Source organism: Canis aureus, chromosome 20 (assembly GCF_053574225.1).
Source record: "Canis aureus isolate CA01 chromosome 20, VMU_Caureus_v.1.0, whole genome shotgun sequence".
Lineage (NCBI taxonomy): Eukaryota > Metazoa > Chordata > Mammalia > Carnivora > Canidae > Canis > Canis aureus.
In genome coordinates this window covers 48,164,532-48,184,351 of record NC_135630.1, presented here as the reverse complement: position 1 = coordinate 48,184,351, position 19,820 = coordinate 48,164,532, and the positions used below count along the sequence as shown (strand labels likewise).

The following is a 19,820-nucleotide window of genomic DNA, read 5'->3' as shown; positions in this document are numbered from 1 at the left end:
TGGAAGGCTGGTTTATTGGCTTAGCATTTAAAATCTTGAAGGAAATGTTCACTCTTGACTCACGTTGCTTAAGCTCCATCATAAAGATCTTTGGGCAAACTTAACTGACTGCAGAGAGATTTCCAAAGATAGTCGTCCAAAATTAGCCTAATTTACATTGGTTCTGAATGCACTAAAATGCCCATCCTAGCTTCATGTTTTAAAGGGACAGTGATAATCACTCTACTTTCACTTACAACCATGATTGGAATCATGCCCTCCAGGTACATACAAGATATATCATACATATCTCTCACACAGCAGGAAAAATTCAGGATCACTGATAGAAGCAAGAGAAGTTAATGATTCGCTTTAACTTGGCATTGTCTTTGTTCTCACTTCAACCACCCTTCACAATATATAAAGTGTATTGTCAGGTCCAGTCATTTGTTTTCATCCTTATGCCTCTAGAATCTGCGCTTTCCATTTCATCCCCTAACAACTTGCATCCAAACCCTCATCACATTGTATCTAAAATTATGATTCTGATCTAATTGCTTTTGAAAAACTACTACTCTCTCAAATGCCTTTTTATTCACTTTTCTTATTGCTTTCCATCCATCATCTGAGTTTTTGTAGACTCTATCTCCCCACAACATTTCCAATTACAAAGTCTATACATCATATATTTGGAAAATGATGCTATGTTTTTCCTTTTAGTTACTGACATATTTTATCCATAAAGCCTCTGATGACTAGAATAGAATTAAATAAATGACACCTTGGTGGTTGGTGGTTGGTGGCCAGAGCCAATGTTCTGAGGTCCTAGCAAGAATGTTGGTGAGAGCTAACCTTTTTTGAGTATTAGTCTGTGCCAGTTGCTATACTCAGCATTTCACATACATTCACTTGTATTTTTTTTAAGATTTTATTTATTTATTCGTGAGACACACAGAGAGAGAGAGAGAGAGAGAGAGAGAGAGGCAGAGTCACAGGCAGAGGAAGAAGCAGGCTCTATTCAGGGAGCCTGACGTGGGACTCAATCCCAGGATCAGGCCCTGGGGTGAAGGCTGCGCTAAACTGCTGAACCACCCGGGCTGCCCTCACTTGTATTTTTTTAAATAAGAAATCTATGAACTAAGTCCTATCTTAATTTTTATTTTACAGATCAGGAAATCAAGATACACAGAAAATAAGGTAACATTCACAATTCAGAAAATACCTTCAAATTCAAGCCCAAGATTTGAACCTTGCTCTGTCTGCCTTAAAAGTTAAAACTCTCATAAGCAAATCATGGGGCAGAAATTTTCCAAGGCAAATTTCTTATGTCTTTATCAATCCTTAAAAACGTGTAGCTACCCATACAGGGAAAAGTAGATAAAAGCCCTTGTCTAACAGTGAGGAAATGTGTTCTGGTGAAAAAAAATCTGTTCTGTGTTATTAGGGGCTAGTCACTTCTTGTTCAGCTTCAGTGTTCTTATCTGTGAAATTAGGGTATCAAACAATGTTATTGCTAAGGTACTTTTCAGTGATTCTTAGTCTCCCCTCCTCTAGTACATATTTTTGGATATATATCCTCCCTGCTACTACTAAATGTGTGTGTGTGTGTGTGTGTGTGTGTGTAGAGAGAGAGAGAGAGAGAGAGAGATTTTGAGAAAGAAATAGGAAATTGTAAGAAGAAGCAGAATGCTGAACATAAAATTTCATTTTTCCTTTTTCCTCTCATAATGACGGACAATTATTAGTGTGATTTAGTACCATAAGGATTTTGAGGGCCTGAATCAACATCTCTACATCTCTATACCTCGGCCACCTTGTCGTGATCTCAAGATGGATATTACAATAAGTAGGGGATGGAGGGAAACACTTTCTCAGGAATTCCCTAACAAGATTTCAGTAAACATCTTCTTGGGTACAACTAGGTTATGTACTTACTCCTAAAAACCTGGGATTGAGTCTGGCTTCCTTGATATTGAAGAATTTCTGAACAATCCTGGAATAGAAATAGTAGGGTAGTGGCTTTTGCGATAACCAACCAAATGTGGGCCCCAATCTACATTCTCACATCACAGCTGCCAGAGAAGTATTCTTCCAACATCTACATGGGAAGGTCATTTCACGTGTCAAATCCCTTCTATGGCTGCCATTAAAGAGTCAACTTTTAGGGAAACACTAAACATTTTTTATAATGTACTTTCCTTTTCTCCAATATTATCAGACTATACTCCCTTAAGAGTCATCTTGGGAAACCGATGTTCTCTAAGCATCACATGTGAATTCCAGAGTTAAGAATCACCATCAAAGCGAACTTTGAAGGACAAATATGAGATCAGCAGATGCAGAAATGGATGAGGAAAGAAATAGATATTGTTCTCCATGGAAGAAAGAGAATGAATAATGAAGTGGATATAGGAACTTAGAGATTTACTCAGAAAACAATGAGCTTTTTGCTTTAGTCTGAATTTTAGGCAGAAACTATGAAACAAGCTAAGAGAGGCTTGCCAGAGACAAGATGGTGCCAGAGAGTGGAGAGATGTAGGAATTAGGGCTTTAATAGGTTGCCTTTGGATTGGGGGAATGGAAGTGAGGAAGAGTGATCAAAGGCTGTTAGCCAGGCAGTAACAGGGTCGGAATTTCAGTCAAAACGATGAATCCCAATGTTCTAGAACACAGTAGAACTGGAATGGGGAGACACCACCAACAGAGAGGGAGTTAGAAGACTGGTACAGCACGTGAAGGGGAAGGAGAAAGAGAAATGTATTCAGGCCTCTGGCCAAGCCCCATCGATAGCTGAAACACAGCATGGTATGTGTTGCTTTTCACTTAGCACAGAGGCGGAAGTTACAGAGAGAGAGGAATAGGTGTGAATATTGGATGCGATGGCTGGACATGGGCAACATGGAGAAAATAAGATTAATTCCATTTCTTACTGAGGCTGTGAAGTCTTCCCTGCACCAAGATATTTCCCTAGGTCTACTCTCTCTGTTCCAAAATACACAGAGGTTGCTCTTCCTTTGCTTCTTTTAATCTGCTGTTAACTCCCTCATCTACTTTTCTGGATCCTACATAAAAATTTCATGCAATTGCTCTTTTTTTTCCATATTATTCAGCTGAGAATCCTATGGCTTCATCATTTCAAACTATGTTCTGAGGTAAAATCTTCTTAGAAATTAACAGTGGTATAGAAGAGACCACAGCAGGGAAACATGTTCCTAGGAGTGATGACCAAGAAGCTACACAGCAAAGGGAAATTTTATTCAAAACCCAGAAAACAAAAGGTTCATAATAAGGCCAATGATTTCAATTAAGAGTTTGTTAAAGGTCTGACTCCTCAGCACTTACCTTTATTACCTTAATTACCTTTATTCTTTGATTCTTTGCTCTGAATATCTGTCCTAAACCACAGCCCTTGTCAATCCCTGGACACAGAGATTTGATAGCTCCCGACTCCATTACAGCTTCGTCTCAGATCAATGAGGTGACCTTGAAAGAACCCCACTCTCCCGTGCTTCAGTTTCCTTGCAGATATCATGGGAATGCTACCAAGTTTTCATACTTGACTAGAAGCACAAGGGCAAAGCCCTCTGAGGACATAAGGTGCTAAGTAACAAACAAGATGGAATATGTAATTCAATCAATCATGTCCCGACACTGGCTGTGCCCATTTATTATTACTTTTCAATTTCTAAAGTGATGGCAAAATGGAATTTCCACTAATTTTTCAAGAACCTAAATCTGATTCTTATAATCCCAGGCTTTATGTTGCTGATATATTGTAGATATAATTTTTGTGTGTTCCAAGAGGCTTTCTGCTCACAGGGCATTGCTGTAAGTTGTGGATAATTTATTTTCCCCTGCTATTATATTGTGTAAATTACCATGTTGGCAATATTTTAGCCTTTCACACTTTGAATCAGTGCCCAGAATAATTCTAACAAGATTTTGATTCTCCGGAAGCAACCTCAAGGAAGAAAGCCCTTCAGAATGCCTGCATATTCATTTAAACTTCAGCTGAGAATAACATCTCCTCCAGGTCAAGTATAAGGTGCCTGTGAAGGGTAAGTGATACTTATCTCATCTCCCTGCTGATACCTAAATCCTCCTCTGCTGCCAGGAACAATTGTAGGACCCTGCCAGCTGAGCGCACATTCTCTGGTATTTCCACCTCAGGATGCAAGTTCTAGAATTGGAGCCCAGTTTGAAGCCTTCCAGAAACCTCAAAGAAGAATTTAATTCAGAGGTCCAGCCACATAACCAAGTCTGTAGCTTATTTTATCACCCAAAAGAGATATTTTGGTTTTCAGCCAGGAAATGCCTCATTTCTTAGTACCAGGAGTAATCAGGAAGGGTTGAAAATGGAAAACAGACTGCCAAACAAGGGCAGACGGGGTGCTACAGAGACAGACACAGAGCCACGTGGTCGTGGGAGGCTGAATAAGGACAAGGGACTCCACGCAACTTTTTCTTCAGTATTGAATAAAGATAAAGACTCATATATAACAATGGGAAGAGAGGAAACAGAAAGCTTCTATTTTGTTTTACCTCCCCCAAACCCACTTCTACCCCCAGTTTAATGGGAAAAAGTTTCTAGAACTCATTACTAAGACCCAGGAACCCAAATCTGCCTCCACCAAACTCTCCAAGTCCAGCAGAGAAGTGCAACAGAGAAGTATGCCCTCCTTAGATGGTCTGTTTTAGTGCTGACAACCTAAGAGTCCTGGGAAGGTATTCTTTCTTAATATTCTTGATTATGGTAATGTGGGGATACTGTTAATAACGTGCTGATCTCATAAGGATGTTGTGAGAATGCAATGAGCAAATGCCTGTGTGCCTTGCCCAGCATATGTCGCAATAAAAGTTATCAACTGTTACCATTCAGAATACAGCGTCATTCTCATTGATATAACATTAATAATAAGGATATTCTAGCAACATAGGGAAAGAGGCTACATCTCAATATAGATGACTGTTTTTTTCCTTAACAACCTCCCGCTCCAAGTCAGGATTGATTATGAACACCAGGGAAGGGTGGGCCCAGCTAGAGGAAAATAAATAGTTTCATTTCCCCTTCTCATAGTCCTCAGAAATACATATCAACTTTTATTTGTTTTAGCTAAGCTCTTCTTTTATCTATTCATGCTCCTATCTAAAAATGCAGAAGTAGTTTGCAATAGGAAAGAAAAGGCCTTTAGAAGTACTTTTAAATTTCTTCAAGTTTTCTAATGAACTTAATAAGCTCCCCAGATACATCTTACAAAGTAAAGAAACCTTCGGAAATATTAAAGTAATTTTGTTTTCTCCAGTGGTACGGAGCCTTCTAGGTGACTAGTAAGATACATCATCATCAATTTTACAAGTGTTCTGTTAACAGCGAAAGGAAAATCACAAGAGAAAACACTTTCTCTTTGATATCTTTTAATATATTTGGATGGAGCTCTGTTGCAAAATTTTTCATTGGAGCAGTTTCTCTGAGTTTTCACCTCAAATTCCAGTTCAATGATGACAATTCCAAATGTTCCTCCTCTAACTGCTTGGCAGGCCAAGCGATTTTTGACACCACTAGAAACCTGCCAAGATTTTTGATCAAAGGAATAATACACTAAATTGAAATCACTGTCACTCTTTTTGCTCTCTTTACTCACTCAGAGAATGCTCCCATGAGAAGGACACTGCTGTGGGCACCAAACTCGAAGGAACAAGTGAAACAGCTTGAGTTTTGCCATCGACATCATAAATCTCCTCCAAACGGTTAAAGACACATCAGAGTCCAGACCAGAAGAAGCATGAAGGCTGAACCACAGATCCATAGTCAGAAGCAATATCTAAGATGGACTGCATCTTACTGGTGATCAAGTTCATATGACCATTCTTAATGTCCCATTGGCTTTCTGTATACCAGATTTCAAGAATTTCTTGCCCAATGCTGGTAACAGGCAGGAGTGTGTTTTATGCCCCAACTCTCTGGCCAGGGCATAGTTTTATTTCCTAGGCAGCATTTTTCTGATTGCAGTCCTTGAGCTACTTATAGCCATCTCATCCTAGTTGCTTGATTAAAATCCAGATTCCTGGGCTCTCCTTCTAAACTTCCTCAACTAGAGTCCCTGCCATAAGTCCTGAAAATATGAATATTTAATAAAGGATCTCGGTTAGTCATAGGAAAGCATGCATTTGAAATGAGAACTGACATTATAACCCAGAGATATCAAAGCTACACGTATTCCTTACATAGGAATCATTTCCAAGGTAATACTAGGGGGTTCCAAGAAAAAGAAGTCATGCACAACTGCCCTCAGGCAACTGAAATGCAACCTGATATGTGTATCTATAAAGTAACAAGACTGGGGGGCACCTGGCTGGCTCAGTCAGTTAAGCTTCTGCCTTCAGCTCAGGTCATGATCCCAGGACCCTTGGATTGAGCCCTGCATCCAGCTCTTTGATTAGAGGGGAGCCTACTTCTCCGTCTCCCTCTCCCTCTCCCTCTCCCTTTCCCTCTCCCCCTCCCTCTCCCTGCTGCTCCCCCTGCTTGTGCATGCTCACTTGCACACACTCTCTGTCTCTCTACCAAATAAATAAATAAAATCTATTTTTTAGAAAAAGTGACAGGACTGCTTAACCTCGAAGGGGATGAGAGCAAAGTCAGCATCTTCATTAGATGAGTGACCAGTTGCCTGGTCACCATTGTGTCACTGTTCTCTACTAAGACAATTTCCTGCTTTGCTTTTAGGGCATAATTAAAAAGTTGTGACTCTGGCCTCTGTAGACAATGTAGATCTACAAAACTGAAGGTGCTTTCTTCTTAAATCTCCAGGAACAGCTAGAGTTTATCTTCTAAAAAAAAGTTCTAGCCTTTAAATTACAACTAATTTACAAAATTAAGAGTTCCCAGAACAGGAAAGAAATATAGGAACTTGCATACAACTTCAAATATAGACTTTAAATCAGCCTTAGTTCATCATCTCCTACACATTACATGCTTCCAAAATTTGGTTTGATTTTTTTTGTCATTGATGTTCGGATTAATGGATGTATTATGGAGACAAGAACTTCAAAGCCTATTTGGACTTCAGGTATGAAAAAGAACACTTGCCCCACAGAAGTTAATAATAAAACAGTACTCTAAGCAGGTGTTTTCCTAAATTACTGATCTTTGAGCCTAGACAGAGTTCCTTCTTTCTGGAACATAGGAAGCTACCTCTGGGCAATATTTCTGGTTCTTGGATTTTTAAATGTGATGTCAATAACTGTTTGGGCATGTATCTGATTCAGCCTTCTGTTACCAACACTAAAGCTAATGTAGATTTGCACTCCCTGCATGGGATTTCATAACTATAGATCAGAAAGCAGAGACCTAATCTGGGATCCCAGGGATCAAAGAGAGCTGCAGGGGTCATGTGACATGCTGAGATGAGCTCTCTGTCCCTGTCAGAGCAGTTCCTCAGTGAGCCAACCTCCTGTCATCATGTGCCATCATTTGTAGGAGATGAGGCAACAATTCTGTAGGAAGAGAATATTTTGAACTATGCCTACAAAAGTGTAAAACAAAGACAAATATTTCTCAGGTAAATAAATCTCCAACGTAAGCCAAAAAAAAAAAAAACAGTGAAAATAATGAGACTGATTCTGAGGTAGATACTTAGAGAAAATGAGAAAGGTCTGGACCCTGCTGGGGGCCTCTTCTGCAGGTTTAAACAGGAGGGCCAGAATACTTTTTTTCCCCACCTCTAAACAGTAGTTTCCACGACATCCACTGTACCTGCGAGCATAAATTCTACCCCAAAGGAGACAATCATAAGGATGCTACCTCAAGCTACTACTAGTACTGCATTTTCCAATTAGCTTCAATAATAAATAGAGAACAGCATGGTGTGAGAATACTTAGACTAAGAAGTATGCCACTACTCTTGACACAATCCAAATCGAAATTATTTGAAAGTCCAGTTCATGCAAGCACACTTTTCTTAGCAAGATTGAGACTATGATTGTCTTCCGTTTCTCCAAATCCCAAGACCATTTACTGTTGAGTAATCTAATATCTCAGAGTCTTTACATTAGGATAAAGCACTCATAAAAAAAAATGCTATCATTTTTAATGAAAGAATTTGGGAAACCTATTATTCTAAAGCAAAGAGTTAAGGTCTAATCCATGAACTCTTGGGGGTTCCTGAGACCCTTTTGTGGGCATGTTTATGGGATTAAAACTATTGTCATAATAATATTAAGAAGTTATTTGACTTTCATTGTGTTGACTATGCACTGATTGTACAAAAGCAATAATAGGTGAAATTTTTGTAGCCCTAGCAAGAGTCAAGTCAGTGGTACCAAGTATATTAATAGTCATGGTATCTTCCCCACCAAACAGTTGTAGAAATCAATAAATCAATTAAAAAGAATAAATGCTAGCTTTGCTTAAGAATTTCCTTGATCAAATAGTAAGAAATAATTTCACTAAATCGTGACCCTTGAATATATTTTTTGATATTTTGTGCCATGAAATAACAATAAAATAAGAAGAAGAAGCACACATAAAGCATTTGTGCTGCTTACCAAAGTACAAAGTTTATCTCAAGTGAAAGCACCAGTGTGATTGAGTTGTGAGCTGTCCTAGCTCATAATTTCATGTAAAATCATTTCTACTTGAAAAATAATTGACAGATAAATATGGCTACCATTTTGGCATTTGTCAATGCAGATTAATGAAGTAAGCTTTCACATCAGGGAAAACAAATGACAGTGTATGTTTTTAATGAGACAGTTTTCAAGTGAATATTGGAATTTTGGAAAATTTGTAGCCATACAAGTTACAAGCCACACAGCTTCCTCATACTAAAGACTTTTCTGCAGAGATCAGTGGTAATATTAATGAATATGTTTTCATTTAATATGGTATCATTTGATGAAATATGTCAATGTCACATTGACATGTGAAGAAATGATCAAAACATGATACTACAACATCATGCATGGATACATGATCCAGTCAAAGTGCAAGATAGACCAGTGGATCATGATAGAACAAAGGATGAGAAAGTTTATTAGTGTTTCAGTTTCATGTTTCAATTAGGCTATTAGAAATTACCACTTGACTAATTTCAGTGTCACAACAAAGAAGAATATCTACAATTATATGAAAAGACATTAAATATTTCTCCTTTCCAAATACATATCTGAATGAGACCAAATTTTCTTCATATAGTTTACCCAATTAACAGATTGAAATAGATTGAATACAGAAGTAGAGTGGAGAATCCAGTTGTCTTCTATTAAGTCAGCCATTAAATAGACTTGAAAAATGCAACATATGTCATTTCTCTCACTATTGTTGTTTTAGAAAACATAGTTAATTTTTCATAAAAAACATGATATTTATACTAATATGTAATAAGCTTATTATTATTTTTAAATAGAATAATAAGGAAAGTTTTAGAATTCTTTTTAGTTTTAACTTCTAATGTGGTAACTGTCAATTGGTATAAACCACAATTAAGAAAAAAAAACCCTCTCTGTAGCTCCCAGTCATTTTTAAGAATGGAAAGAGTTCCTTAAACCAAACAGTATGAGACCCATTGCTCTAAGTCAAGGGAAAACCAGCGGGTCTCTTCTCCATTCCAAGAAAATCAAGAGGAGGGTAGAGTAACCAGCATAACAAAGAGCAATGCAGGGCAGCCTGGGTGGCTCAGCAGTTTAGTGCTGTCTTCAGCTCAGGTCGTGATCCTGGCGTCCCAGGATAGAGTCCCATGTCAGGCTCCACGCATGGAGCCTGCTTCTCCCTCTGCCTGTGTCTCTGCCTCTCTCTCTCTCTCTCTCTCTCTGTCTCTCATGAATAAATAAATAAAATTTAAAAAAAAAAAAAAAGAGCAATGCAAACAGTTTAAGAACCACTCTTGGCTTATATCCTCTAAACAACAAAGTGCAAAACATCATTATGTTTTCACATGTTTCATTATGTTCTTTCAAATTGTGAAAGAGCTAGACTATGTTTTAATGGCTCAAAGAGCAGCAAATGCTTTTGGAGGTCAAGTCATTCTGGGAGAACATGAAGGGGTAATTCTACTGTAAAATGAGACCTCCTTCCTCTTAGACTATATAATCCATCACCTTTGACAGGAATCAAAGAAGAGGACAATGATTTCTAAGGAAAGAAATAAAGAGGGTCTCCAAAGTAGGGATGACAATGACAGAAAGGGCAGACATGTATTTGAGTGCAAAAGGAAGGCTATCCCAAAGAATGGTAAGAAGAAGGAAGAAAAGGGGTGCCTGGGTGGTTCAGTGAGTTAAGCATCTGCCTTTGGCTGGGCTCATGATACCAGGGTCCTGGGATTAAGCCCCAAACTGGGCTCCTTGCTCAGTGGGGAGCCTACTTCTCCCTCTCCTTTCCACTCATACTCTCTTTCACTATCCCTTTGCTATCTCTCTCTCTAAAATAAAATAAATAAATAAATCTTAAAAAAAAAAAAAAAAGAAAAAGGAAGAAAAGACAAAATACTAGCATTTGAAGGAGACTTGTTAGGTATAGAATACGAGCTCTACCCTTCACATACACCATCTCATTTAATCTAAGAGGCAAGACTAAAAGGTAGATATTGTTATCACAGAAGCAGCAACCAAACATCCTTCTTCCAGATATCTTCTTCACAAACTCTTCCAAGAGTTCTTGAAGAGTTCTTGAACTATATAAAGATACTATGCTACCTCAACTTCTCTGAACCAGCACAGGGCTGAGATTTAAATGGAACAATGTCTATAAAGTAAGTAAACTACTCATGTTTATTTTCTTAAATACATAGCTACTGGGAATCCCTGGGTGGCTCAGTGGTTTAGCAACTGCCTTCGGCCTAGGGTGTGATCCTGGAGTCCCAGCCTGCATTAGGCTCCCTGCATGGACCCTGCTTCTCCCTCTGCCTGTGTCTCTGCCTCTCTACTCTCTCTCTCTCTCTCTCTCTGTGTGTCTCTCTCATGAATAAAATCTTTAAAAAAATACATAGCTAATCATAAAAATGCCTTTATATTTTTCCTTTGATATTTTTGATATATATTAAGTGGTATCATTACACTTACCAATTGTGGGTACTTAGGGACATTTGTAGAGCATGCTAAATTTTCAGAAGGCATAGAGAACAAAACAACAAAATGTACAACATACAAAACATAGTGAGGAATGTCACAAGGGAATGGCACAATATGAACACTTCTTATCAAGGATCATCTCTGCAGCATTAAGCTTCTCAGAACCCATTTTTGGAAATTCATGATTGGTGCAAATGGGATAGATTCATGAAGGTCCTGTTTTGAGAACTTTGAGCTGTTGCGTGCACCAGACTTACAATCATTTAATATAATTCCTACTGAAGGCCCTAATAGCCCAGCACCCCTACACTTGGACCTAGGGTTGTTTCAGCCTGAGGGAGATAAATTTGCCTGTAGCTCTCTGTGGTTTCCTCTATGCTACTGATTATCAATAATAGCAGGACTATGTGAACTGGTTGCTAGCACTAAATGGCATGCCCTCAGGGTACAGAACAAAGCTTACCTAAGTGGTCAATGTAGGGATCAAACATGCAAATGAGTGCTTGCTTAGTACTGAGCTGATACAACTAAAATAAGCAGCCAGTGTAATCAAAGAATCTTATGAAAGTGTATTAAAATCCAACATCTTTGTTAAATACCTACTTGCAGAGGCCATCATGCTGCTCGCTGTCAAGTAATTAAACAGGCATCAACGTTAGGGGTGATTTTAGCTAATGTCAGAGGCATTCCTCTCATTAAAGTCTGACTAATCACTACAGCATGATTGCCCAAAAAAGTAAAATTCAAAATTGCTGAAGGCATAAAAAAAATCTATTTTCATATTGCCTAGTTATCTGAGGTGTGAATATATATGATTTTGCGATTTGGGGAGCAGAATCTCCATGATGATTATATGCAGCAAATTTCTTTTTATAACTGTGAAGGAAAAGTTTCCCAAATTTAGGGGAAAAAGGTTTGTTAACATCTGTATTCACCATGTTGGGAATTCATTTATGCAAAGGTTTGCACATAAGTCCTAAGCACGTTTTGCTGCTTTATTACAACCAAAGACTACTCACATTTTTATCTTCCATTTCCTCTAAAATTCTTCAGTTTTCTTGGTTTAAAAAATGGCTCCTGCATGTCAAGTTTCTTAAGCTCAATTTCACTGCACATGGCAAGCAGAATACATATTTCAGAAGCTTATAAATTTGCCCAAATAGCTGGTAAGTTCAGCACACTTGGTTTGCTGTTTAGTTCTGTATAACTTTTCGTTATGTTAAGAAATATAATAGAAGATAAGTAAGTCCTATTACAAAATGTGCATTCTTCTAGTAACTTGGCAGAAAACTGCATTTATTGAACCACAAATGCCTAAACATCAGTCAATCATTCAGAAGGAATTTAACAAATCCCTACTATTTGTGTATCGTGGTCCTGGGCATTATGAGAGATCCAAAAATACTAAATCTGCCCTTCTTTAAGGAACTTATTGGGTATTGGGTAAGAAGCAAATAGGAGTATGTCAGAATATTTTTAGCATGCTAAATCATCGAGGTTTTTCTATATTTGTGAGTTTTTCTACATACTCTCCACCATTTCTCCTGTCTCCCCAACCACGCCCTCCATATATAAATATTTAGCTAGGCATAAATGCTTCTGATTTTCACTTCCTGTATGAGATGTGATAGCATCAAGTAGAGGAAAAAATACACTTTTTCCTTGTCTTTTGATTTTCAAAAGACTAGTACTTAGGAGAATGTAAAAGATTCATATATAGATGAAAGATTTTGCAAAACACAAATAAAAGTAAGCCTGTACTGTTCCTAATCCTCATTCATCCAGGTTAGAATAAAATCTCCAGGACTAGAATGGGGAGGAAGGGAACTGACAAAGGCATAAATATTGATGCATCACAAGGACAAGGATCATATACCCTGCATGAAAACTAGCAAAATTCTAGGAAGGCTTGTGGGATTGGAAAGCAAGATACCTGTACCTCACTTCTCAGATAAAGACACAAAGAGACAGCAGGACTCCTTCCCAGATGAAGACAAGGGAGAGGAATGGCCACTTGCTGCACATCAGCAGACATGGCCTCCTGCAGCCTCTGGGATTTCTTTCCCTTTCATGGTGCAGGAGCTCAGAATGGTGGCCACATGCCCAAGGATGGCATCAAGGCAGCAGAGAGAGCAATGGACCTGTGAGGGCCATCTTGATAGGACACAGATACATCCCAAAGCACCCTAATTAGAGGTGAGTGCTTGCAGAATAAGCCACCCCAAAATATGACTGTAGAAGCTCAGGACTTTTCAACCCAAAATATGCTGCTGTGGTATATTGATTGTTTTGAATCCTAAGTGCTTGAAAAACAGGGAGAAGCTTTTTCTGAACTCCCCTTATCACCTAAAGACAGATCTTCCAGGGCACCTGGATGACTCAGTGGTTGAGCAGCTATCTTTGGTTCAGTTTGTGATCCCGGGGTCCTGGGATTGAGTTCCATGTCAGACTCCCTATAGGGAGCCTGCTTCTCCCTCTGCTATGTCTTTGCGTCTCTTTGTGTGTCTCCCGTGAATAAATATAAAATCCTAAAAAAGAAAAAAGACAGATCTTCCAAAAGAAGCTCAATTGTTACAAATCCCCTCCCCAGTAGTTTGAACAACCAAGAAAAATTGAATCATACCACAGGAAAAGAGACTAGAAGTCAGCATCACACTCAAACAAACCGTGTCACAAACTATCATATCTCCCACCGATTCTTCCAAGGGCCCATGCATCTTTCCTAAAACTCATGTACTGTCTCCTAAGAGACCTTTATATGCCCCTTTCCCTCTTAAAATGGTATTTAAACTCGAATTCTAAGCTACCTCAGAAACTTAATCATTTTTCCCCATCCCGCATGTATACATGAGGTATACATGTTAATAAACTTTTTTGTTTTTCTTTTGATAGTCTGTTTTTTGTTTGTTTTTTGATAGTCTGTGTTTAACACAGGAGTCTCAGCCAAAAACTCAGAAGGGGAGAGGGAAAAATATTTATTTTCCCCTAAATTGAACGACCAAGGACTTGATGGGGCAATGAATACTTTAGTGGACTTGAGGTCTGATACAGAACGTTGACTATCTAATGACCCAACATGCACTGAAATACTTCCCAAGGCTTTAGCATCAGGTCCTGGAGAATTTGGACAATACTGTGGGGAAAGGGACAGTATAACTTTTCACTGGAATTATGTGTTGTCCACCCTAGGGAGATAATCAAAAGGGAAATTCACTAAATATAAGAAACGAAGAAAGTTGTACTTTTCCCGTGTTGTAAGTGTGGGTTGAGATTTATAGCCAACATTGTAGAGTAAAATCATTAGCATCTAATTAGATCCTGCCTTACAGATAGTAAGAGCTCTGAGATCTCACATTTATCGAAGGCCACTTATGTACCTACAATGAACATAAGTCACTCTCTAAAAGTAATCTGGGAGGATTTCACAAGAGAGAATAAACCAGAGCTGGCCATTGGAGGACAGGTGACATTGAGGGAGGCTGGATATGAGGAAAGGAAATTTACTCAACAGAAAAGAAAGGGCAAAGAAAACATGGAAAATATGTATGGAAAACATTTGACTAGGAAGAGTAAAATCATATGAACTTGAACAATAATTCATTCTGCATGACCATATGTGATGGTCAGTGAAAAGCTCAGTCTATGTTAAGATTCTCTTAAATATGATCAGTTTCAACCTTTATAAGCAGTCTTAAAGATGAGCTTTCTGAAACTAATTGGCACACCGGATCATTCTTCTCAGTCTCCCAAATGTTTGTGTGGCTAAAGGTACAGATAATAAACTGCAGAGCAAAACAGTGTAATAGGCAAGGAGGGGGACTTTTAAGAAGGGTCTTTCATCACCAGCACTATAACAGAATGGCATTTACATGAAATTGATTTTCAGTGGTAAAATTATGCTTGTGATGTTCCATTGTAAATATTGACAGCATTAAAAGGAATGTCTAAAAGACGGGCACTAAAATGTCACCAGAAAAAGGCTGACTAGTATTTATGCTAAATTCCTCAAATTGCATCCCCTTTTTACATAAGTAGTGATGCCTCAAGAAACAAAGCAGATAATTCTCTAGAGCTATGAAGTGAAAGGAAATGAATGTGCCTACATTCACGTAGGAAGACACCCACTGCCTCTCATCATAATGACACGAAGTTTTTTTCTCCCCATCTTGGAGGATTTTCAGATAAGAAAGCTTACATCTTTCCCATATTGAGCTCAGAGGATAAATAGACAAAATAAATCACCACAAAAATAAAGGACCCTTACAAACATTAAAGGATTTCTAGTATTGTGTAGAGAAGCAGTTATTGATGAGACTTTGCATTTGAACTTAGAATCATGTTTATCTATTTAATGAGGAATTAGATGAGCATCTTGCTAATGATGGGAGGGGAAAAAATCAGACTCTGCTGTTTTTCTATTAGTCATAATAAAACAAAGGCTAAAAGGCACAATCTGAGGATTTCACTCAGCTGAATTTCTAGAAGCTTTTAGTTTGTCCCCTAACATCTTCTCCCTTGACATCCTGCATAACAGGCTATCGGTAGCCTGTGTACTGTCTAATTCAAGAAAATAGGCTTCAGTCTTGTGATATCCAATAAAATTTTTAGAATTATATGCAATTATTCTGAAAGAAGAAACTGAAGAACTATCCTGGAATTCATTTTAAGGATGTTATTCCTCACATAGTACATTTATTAAGTAATTTAGAGCAAAATATTTTATTGGCTTGCTAATTATATTACAGAACACTATATTATGTTTTTGAGCTTATGCTAAAATATCCTTGGAATGAATCATAATTCTAGGATTAATAGACTTACAGGTTTTGAAAAAAGAAAGGTTCTCTTTGAAATATTGCAATTAGTGCTTTGCATTGCTACTGAATAACGCTTTCTTTCTCCAGTTATTCTGAGGAATGTAATTTAGAGTGCTTTGTACAGAATCTTATTATAAATTTGAATTTTTGACAATGACATTTTACATCAAAAGACAAATTTGTTGAGAAACACCAAATACAGAAATCCTAAGACAGCTACAGAAAGTTAAGTACCTTCTGCTATGATCAATAACAAGCAGAGGCATAAAGGTACAGTTACTATCTCATAAGGTCTACGGATTTCACAAAGAATCACAATCAGCCATTTATTTGGGGTCAGCTACGAAGTAAAGCTACTTGTTTAAGTTGAGTATTTGTGCCAAAGTGATGGTAGAGCTTATTAAAATAGAATAATTGGCAGAAAATAGGCCTGCTCTTCAAATGCCCTCAGAAAACTTTGAGCTATGAGAAAGTTCAGTGTTCATTTCCTGCATATCTATTAGACTGTGGCTTTCTAACATGAAGATAGTAGATGAAATCAATGAAGAGCCAATGAAGTAAGCTCCTGGCCTCAGGGAGAAAGTTGGCATGACTTGGCTAAGGTCACCTGGGGCAAAACTGAATTCTGAGTATAGGTTTCCTAACTCCAAAATGAGATCTACACACTTCGATCCTCCTGCTTTTCTCAGAAAGGAAATAGTGGATATTGTAGTGGATTTATTTATTTGTTTAGTTATGTATGTGTTTGCATAAATGCCATGATTGCAGGCTGAGGGTAAATAAACTGACTTACTGGGAAAGAAACAGAGGTTGGGCAGGCTCTGGGCTGCAGACTGAATTGGAGCCTAAAGCCCCAGGTTTAAAATCTGATTAAAGGGTTGTTTTAATGATCAATGAAAATAACGCCTATGTGAAACAGCAAAAGGTACACAAGAAAGGGAATAGAGATATACAGGCTTTAGTTGCAAAAACAGTTAAGTCTGAATGATTAGCTGTCTGGGGGCAAATAACTTAACCCCTAGATCCTGAGCCTGTAAAATAAAGAAATTGCACTAAAATCACCTTATATTACATAAAATCTTTTACATTTGTCCTATTTAGGAAAAACAAAAGATAATTTCAACTTTTCTTCATTTTTTCATCAGTTAAAAACTTCAGGTGTTTTGATTCATCCTTAGTCTAATCGAGGTACTGTGCCTCATAAATACTTAGTTTGCAAAATACTCTGTTCAATGAATACAGTTATTTCTGAACAAGTTAATAAGTGAAAGATTTCATAACATGGGGGATTAATTTTGTAGTTAACAATGAAATCAACGGTAATCACATTGATTTCTTGGGGCACCTGGGTAGCTCAGTCAGTTAAGTATCTGCCTTTGGCTCAGGTCACAATCTGGGGTCCTGGGATTGAGCCCCACAACAGACTCCTTTCTTCTCCCTCTCCCTCTCCCTGCTGCTCCCCCTGCTTGTGCTTTCTTTTTCTCTCTTTCTCTATCAAATAAATAAAAACTAAAAAAAAAATTGATTTCTTATGCTCACCACTGTTTTTTATGACTGTATCTTAGAGGTCTGTCTGAATGTAAATACGGTATCTCTATTCTTCTCAAACTCCATCAAATCCAGAATTTCCGCTTGCCATCTATTTTGAACACTATTGTGTTCCAGGGCTGCAATCTGTTTGTACCATCGATAAAAGTCAGTGCATCCCAAACTTTGTTAGCTTCTAAATGGCAGGGAATGCATCTGTCTAGATATCCCTTAAGCAATTAGCCATAAATTATATGGTTTGAGAAGTTAAGTAATTGGTATGTTTGCTGAAAAGCCATCGGATATAATCCCGAAAATTACCAAACTTAAAGGCCAAAAGTTTGATGTCCAAATATCCTGGTCATTTTGGTTACTAAGTCATACTGTCTAAAAGCATTTCTAATCCATTACTAAGAGATTATCCTAAAGGTAGTTAAATTGACAGGATTACCCCCAATGTGTGGTGAAAACAGAATTGTCCCATTGATCATGGTCAGCATGTCTCTACCTTAACTCATTAAACGGGTCCTGCTTAAACCTGACAAGAGTTCAGAGGAGAGAAAAATTTCACTATCAGGCTAGAAAAAATAATTCAGAGTCCATCATTGTGTTTGAGTTATTCGTAGGATCCTAGGGAAGCCAGGCCACCTTGGCAGCATCAGAAGACCAGACATGGAAACTCTGAGGGGAGAGTAAAGGAATCCTGAAGGCAGTCTTTTCCCATTTTACATTTTTACAAGGATCAGCTCAACTCCTTGTTTGAATACAATTGTTACCATTGGATGAGAACTCTAAAGTAATATTGTAAGGAAGAGAGACAAGTTGTGCATACAATTAGTTGAGGATTAAATTGGGAAGTAAAAACCTCAAATCACTTATTATCTACCTTAATTTGATCTAGCTACCTTTTTTTTTTTAGAAATAGATTTTAAGTCAATTCTAAATGAGGGTTTGGATTCTAAATCCAGGTTTGAATCATGTCATAGATCACTGGGCACAGACTCAGAAATCCCTTACAGTCTAAAAATTGAGATCTTGAGAGAAAACTTGAGTTTGTTTTTCCTGTAAGATATTCTTAATATGCTTCAACAGCCGAAGATATATTTTAGTGTATGTATGAAAGGTATATGAAGGAAATTTTAGCACTGGAGCTGGGTCAGCAGGCGTTCGGTTGAAGCCCAACCATTCAGCATTTATGCTACTTAGCAAGTTGCAAATACCTATAAAGGTAATGAGTTTAAGTAGCTTCATCGAACGTAATGGTTCTCTAAACCAATGTCTAACAAAAACTCATTTGGAAGAGAGAGAGGAATCTCTGCCTGACTGGGGACAAAACAATAAGATAGTTTCATCCACAGCTGAGCTAGGAAACAAAGCGATGAATGTGAAGTGAAGCGCCACCAGAAGGGGGAATATACAACCAGCCGCTCTATGTGATAGGATCTGCCTGTGGCCTAAGGTGCCAAGAAAGGTTGTGTTTGGAATGGGTTGGGGCAGGGAATTAATCAATGGAGACCAGGAAGATGAGAGCAGAAAGAGAGAAAAGAAGAGGGGAAAGGTCAGGGTGGACAACAAGCAGGAGAGAAAAGCTGGAAGCCAGTACCTGGGGAGGCAGGCGAGGGGCGGTGGCCTCCTCAATTAGCATCACACTCCCACAACTTAGTCAGCTATTTTGATGTCCCAAAATTTCCTCTAAGATCCCTTTACAACCTGCTACCATGCAAATCATTTTTCCTATTTGTCCTCTCTTCCCTTTCTTATTCTAGGGGCCTAATGAAATGAAAATATGGAGGAGAGGAAGAAAAGAGATTTTTTTATAATAAGATTATTTTGGGAATACAGACAAACAGCCACATACCCCCTCAGGGTTGATCCAGCATTTTGCCTTGCCAGCCTCTTTAAACCATTTTAGAACAAATACAGCTCAAGAGTTCCATGAACCACCTAGAATATATAAAGAAAATAGGATAAGAGGCAGAGTACTCTAAAGACCTCTGTAACCCCAAGTCATCATGGGTTTTTTTCAAAGCTTATGCTACTCTTTACTTAATTACATTTGCTCCTAAGAAGCGTTGAGTGTTAAGAAGTTGGAAATGAAATTGGCTAATCTGTATACCTTCTATTGTACCAGAAGAAACTGAGCCCCAAAGCATTGAATTAATTGTCCTAGAACACACAGAAGTCTGGTGATGATAACAGGGTAATGCTCAATTTTGCCAAGATTGCCACAACATCAAGTACGGTATCTGTGCACACTTCTATGAATATCTATAGGTCGGTACACTACTCATCCTTTTCTTACACAACACAAAACCTTTAGAAAAACACCTATTATATTTCTTTTCCCTGATCCATGCTTCCTTGGTCCCCTGAGACTAATTCAGAGCAAATAAAAAACCTTACAAACAAGTCTTAGAAATGTGACTTCTTTAA

At 38.1% G+C, this 19,820-nt stretch overlaps 1 long non-coding RNA gene across 5 annotated transcripts; it reads left to right on the top strand.

Annotated features, from left to right (window-relative positions):
- Window positions 1–2,637: 2,637 nt before the first annotated feature.
- Window positions 2,638–19,804, top strand: LOC144291781 (uncharacterized). Of its 5 annotated transcripts, XR_013359271.1 has the most exons (7): window positions 2,638–2,784; window positions 3,937–4,037; window positions 4,150–4,237; window positions 5,626–5,824; window positions 10,600–10,724; window positions 13,123–13,239; window positions 19,154–19,804. It is a non-coding gene; the product is annotated as an uncharacterized LOC144291781 (long non-coding RNA). The 5 variants fall into 5 exon arrangements; XR_013359272.1 differs by lacking the exon at window positions 13,123–13,239 and having other exon boundaries at window positions 19,154–19,803; XR_013359273.1 differs by lacking the exons at window positions 13,123–13,239; window positions 19,154–19,804 and adding an exon at window positions 12,097–12,113.
- Window positions 19,805–19,820: the final 16 nt, after the last annotated feature.